Raw genomic sequence first — 6,000 nt, 5'->3', positions numbered from 1 at the left:
AAATGGGGGGTTTTGGTGTTTTGAAATACTTGAAACAAACTAGAATTAACTATGATTTAAATAGACAAATGCAACAAAAATAAGAGTTTGATGTAAAATCAATAAGGGAGAGATGGTTGACTTAAAGTTTCCTCACTTTGACTTTTGATGAACATATCATTAGAATCCAATGGTGCAATACTTTAATTTAAATCCTTAATTTGGCTATAGTAATCCAAGGAGCTTGAGATTACCTAGACTTTTCTTAATTGTTGAAATGGCTAGAGAAGCTCATAACAATTTCCTTAGTCAAAGTCACTAATTCCAAATAGCATGTAATTAGTGAAAGTCAACTAGCATTAAGAACCAAAAAGTCACCAAATCCAAGAGGGGTCAAATGCTTTCACCACCATGTTGGAGGAAATGTTTTTATGATTGTGTGAAGCAAAAACAACACAAAAATCATTTGTTGCTTGCTAATTTGAGGATCCTTTACTTAACCAAGAAATTAGCCAACTAATCACCACAAACACATTTAAACTCATGAACTAAAACATACAAGTAGTGATAAGATGTTAAAACACAAAACATTCCCATAAAGATTTAAGAACATGTTCATGGATTCTTCAACATTCAACAAAAGTGTAAAGGATTAACCAAAAGTCAACCAAGATTAGTTTAGCCAAGCATGGCTAAACTCAAAGAAACAAAGTTAGAGAAAATTGTACCAAACATTAAGCAAGAATCAAGAGGTAAAAATATGATGTTCTTCAAGTGTTCTTGGCCTTCAAAAGTCTTCAAAACTCCAGAGAGAATCTCCAAAAATCGGATGTCCAAGAGTCTCCAAAAGATGGGCACCAACCTTCCTCAAATAGCCTTCCAAATGGATTTCCGAAATTACCCCTACAGAGCCTTGCGCGATCTGCGTGCTTCTACGCGGGTGGGTTGCACGGGTGGTGCCTGACATGGGCTTCTTTGAGATTTTGGGCCTCCAAAGCATATCCCACTAGCCCAGATCGAATCCAATCACCTCCTAGCCCATTTTCTTCAAGTTTTTCTTCATTTTAAGCTCAATTTGACCTCTCCAAATCCTCCAAAGCTCGTGCACTCGCCCGATTAACAATCTACGCACACTTGAATAAACTCCCGCATCTTACAAATTTAAAGTTTATTTCTCTCCAAGCCTTCAAATAATCATCAAGCTCGCTCCATGCATCATCTCCACAATCACCAAGCCTAACATCCTTTTTGTCTACCAAATCCCATCGCTTTCCATACGTCCCGAACACTCCCGCTCCGCTAGACCCGAAAACCTGCAATCATGCTCACAAGATTCGAAAGTACCCGAAATAGTCATAAAATAACAAAAAGGAAAATATGCATGGAAATTATCTAAATTTTGAATGAAATATGCTAAAATAAACTATAAACAGAAGTAAACAAAACAAACTATCAGCGGCAGCCACCACCTCACGGTGGTGGCGGTGGCTATCCTCGATTTTCCAGCTATGCATAACACACACACATACTTCATGCTATATTTCATTGTAAAATACACACCCACACACCGATGTATGCCCACTGCCACCCACACACAGTGGCCAAAGGTGGCAGAAAACAAATGACAGCACCCACCATGATAGCATCCGAACCACACACACCCATATCTCTTACTCGAAAAAGAATCCAACCACCCACCTGGTGGCTAAATGCGACGACAGCGATCTGAGAAGGCGGCACCAGCAATGGCTAACGGCGGCGAACGAAGGCGGCGAAGTCACACCAGGAGCAAGGGCATTTGAGGCGCCGGCGACCACCATGAACGAATACGAATGGGGACAGAACAGAAGGATAAGAAGAAGGGTAGAGGTGCGACGGCAACGGTCATCGACCTCTCTCCCTCGCCGGTAGCGAAACGGACATAGCAGCGCTTCGACCGGTGGTTCCCGACTCCGACGACAACTGTAACGCCCAGTTCCTGGTACGTATTTGTTTTGATTAAAGGTTATTTTTTTGGAAGAGCTACTCGGCGAGTTGTAGCCCTAACTCGCCGAGTAGATGTCGAGATGGGTGCGGGCTTTAAGTGATCTACTCGGCGAGTCCATGCCTGGACTCGGCGAGTAGGCTAATCAGGAGGAGACCTAAATCCTTAGGGTTTGCACCCTATTTAAATTTCATTATAGCCCCATCTCAGCCTCTATCTTCCTCAGAGCGTTCCTTTTCGAAACCCTAGCCTCCATTTGTAAGTTTGAGTGATTTGTTGCCTTGTGAAGGATTTTTGGGGCACATTGGAGCATAGAAGGAGAAAAAAAGAGTTTGAAGAGTGCAAGAGAGGGAGTAGATCCGAAATCTATTTTGGGGGAAGCTTCCATTCAGGTAGTAAAGTCTCTACCTTAATCTTTAGTTCATTAGATCCCATTTTGTCCCAATTTGGTGGTTTTCAAGCCCTAAAACACCAAACTCCATGTTTTTGTGCTTAATAATCCGAAAGGACTTCAGATCTAGACTTTATGGACGTGTTAGAAGCATAAAGTTGTTGTGGTTGAAGTGATTGAGGACCCCCTTGGAGTGCATGACCTCTTAAAGAGCTTGGAATTGCATTTTTGAGCTTATAGGGCCATGCATGCACGTAAAGTTTGCAACTTTACGTGTTAAGCATGCCTTAGGATCATAGATCTGTGGTTTTGAGGAGTTGCATGTCTCAGATTTGGCTCATATGGGAAATGGGTCAAGGGACTCGGCGAGTCCCAGGGTGGAACTCGGCGAGTTCTATGAATATGGCCTTAGACTCGGCGAGTTGGATGAACAACTCGGCGAGTCCTATGAAGATTGCCTGGTACTCGACGATTTGTTCTTCAAACTCGGCGAGTTGTATGAACTGGATTGTGTACGAAGGGTTTAAGTGTCAGAAGTCCAACTCTTCGTGTTTGCACGTTGGATTAGCAATCTAACGTGTTCCGATAGTCCTAAAAACCCCAGATCCTCATGAAGGATGTTCGGATAAGGATCTGGACGCGAGTGGGAAGTCTGCTCGCATGGACTCGGCGAGTTGTTCATGGAATCGGCGAGTTGTTCATAGACTCGGCGAGTTCTTCATGGACTCGGCGAGTCGGATCGCGAGCCGGTCCCATCGTCCCGAGTAGTGAGTTAAGGACGATTCAGTGAGTGGGAAGAAGGGGCTTGTAGAGTGGGATCGGGTTAGTGGAGAAGGACTCGGCGAGTCGGTGCCATGACTCGGCGAGTCCAGTCAACTGGAAGTTGACCTGGACTAAGGAGTTGACCTGGGTCGAAGGGAGGGTCAGTCATCTGACCTAAGGGTGTGAACGAGAGGCTAACCTATGTTTATGATTTATAGCCGGAAGATTTCTGATTCAACAGTCAGGCGCTTAGCAAGCAGTGGGGGAACTCACTAAGCTTCGTGCTTACAGTTTCAGTTTTGGTTTCAGGTACCTCTTCTTCGAAGGGGAAGGAGCCGGCGCGATAGCGGTACATCACACACATGCTTTGCTTTCCGCATCATGAGATCCTCCTGGGAAATTGTACTCTGACACTTTAATGTTTTATAAAAATGTTTCTAGACATGCAGTACCTTTTGTGAAATGATATCACCGTTGAACCTTTTATTTCTAATGTTTTGCCGCGTACTTGTTTTAAAAATGAAAATTTTGACTCGTATTTTTGGGATGTTACAAGTTGGTATCAGAGCCCTGGTTTGAGCGATTCGGACTCACCTTCGGGGGTGTTTGAACTCAAATCGAGGGAGTAAAAGATTTTTCAAAAAGAGATGTTTTCTAAGAATTAAGAAAAGGGTTTGAGAAAGAACAAAGTGTGTGATGTGCGCAACCGGCCGAGCTCAAGTAAGTATTCCCCAAAGTACCCATACAAGCTTATGTTGTGTTTATCGGTTTTAGTAGAACAGCATGCTAGAATAGGACTAAGGATCTAGTAGTGATGCCTTATGTGCCTGCTTTATGTGCTTCAGTGTATGAAAAATTGCATCCTAGAATTGAGTAGACAACGGTAGGATAGCATGTTAGGGGTTATGCCTGATAGTATGAGTTTAGCATTATATGCTAGTTCAGTTCTCTCTACGGGAGCGGAGTTGCTTGAGATTGTTTCCTTAGTGTGAATGCTGCTTGCTTTGTGCTTTGTGGGACTTTGAGTGATGGGATTTAGCCATTAGGTGAATACGTCACGTCACATGTGATCAGGGTTGGATAATCTTAGAGTGTTGGATTTGGCTCTATTGCGCAACTCTTGTTTGAGTCTAACCGTTGTAGGGACGAGTCTGATACTCGAAGGATTATCCGAGCCTCACCCCATGTGATGGTATTCAGGTAATGGTTAATTGGCATTACTAGGAGGCCTTCAGCAGCTGAGGACCTGGTATGGTGGAGCCTGAGATTTCCTAGGGCAAGCCTAGGATGAGTATAGCGGTGATCAGCAATAGTGGAAGGAATCTGGTGGAGTCGCGGCAGTCCTTGAAAAAGGTACAGATAGATGTGGAAGGTAGTATGGGCCCGTACTACTGAAAGAAGAGGATCTGTACCCGAACCAAGGAAGGCCAAGATAAGACCAGGGAACTTGTAAGTAGTCGTGATCCCTCAAGAAGTATCAGTATCACTAATGATTGTTATTATGTAGTGCAGAATGGTGGTACTACGATTGGGGCCGATAGATGGCGGTTCAGGAGAGGGGTCAAGTTCGGGATCAAGTTCCGAGCCAGTGGATGAGGGACTACGCGAGTTCATCGCGTCAGAGATCACCAGGGGTATCCTTGAGTCGACCCCCATTATCTTCGGGTCGATCAAGGAAGGGATCATCGAGTTGATGGAAGATCGCCTTCGGGCATTCAGGAGCGACATGACATCTGGCCAGTCGGGACCTCGCACACTATCCTTTAAGGACTTTCGGGGCAGTGGTGCGCCAGACTTTCATGGGGCGAAAGACCCCATTACCGCCAGACGATGGATTGCAGACATCGAGTCTGCACAGTTGACTAGCTTCTGCCCCGAGGGGTCGAAGGTGAGGTATGCAGCAGGGTGTTTACGAGACCGAGCTCGAGACTGGTGGGAGTTAGTGGGTGACTCGTTGGGAGCCTCAGCGATCAAGGCTATGACCTGGTCGGACTTTGTGACCAGATTCAAGGCAGAGTTTGCGCCGGCTGTCGAGCTTCAGCAGCTGGCCAGGGACTTTTTGGACATGAGGCAGACGTCGGAGACTGTGGCGGAGATCACCGCCAAGTTTCGAGAGAGGGCATTGTTGGTGCCCCAATTTGCGGGTGATGAGGACATGAGGAGGACCCGCTATCATGACATGCTTCGAGGTGATATACGGGAGCACGTTAGTTTTTCAGCTTTGCCCCACCTTGGACTCTATGATTGCGAGGGAGAGGGAGATAGATTTGGAGCACATCCGGAAATGGAAGGCAAAAGATGGACAGTCAGGAGGGGCTTCGGGGAAGAAGCCCAAGGGATCAGATTTGGGGCTGAAAGGCCAACAGGGACGGGGCCGCTGCAGGAAATGCGGCAAGACGCACGAGGGGGCATGCAGGTTGGGGTCATCAGGCTGCTATAAGTGCGGCAAGTCTGGGCACTATAGCAGGGATTGCACTGCTCCGGCAGCAATTATTCAGACGTCTGAGTTGCTGTGTTTCCACTGCAACCAGAGGGGCCACAAGAAGGCCAATTGCCCCCAGTTGACGGTTGCAGCGCCAGTGAAGGCGCCAGCTCCAGCGACCCTGCGGATCACAGATGGCCGGCAGGGCAAGGCAGAGGCTCCATTGGTGAGGAGCCGGACATTTCAGCTGACCGCCGAGGAGGCACGCGCAACACCCGATGTGGTGATGGGTATGATTCTTTCCCTCTCATTTATTTATATGATGTTATGATATTGATATGTGCTCGGTATATGTATATATATGTGCTAGGATCGTTCCATGTGAACGGTATCCCAGTCCAGGTGTTGTTCGACTCGGGTGCTACCCGATTGTTTGTTTCCCTTGCACTTAGCAAGAAGTTC

This window comes from Lactuca sativa, chromosome 2, assembly GCF_002870075.4.
Source record: "Lactuca sativa cultivar Salinas chromosome 2, Lsat_Salinas_v11, whole genome shotgun sequence".
Lineage (NCBI taxonomy): Eukaryota > Viridiplantae > Streptophyta > Magnoliopsida > Asterales > Asteraceae > Lactuca > Lactuca sativa.
Note: the sequence above shows the minus strand (reverse complement) of the source record.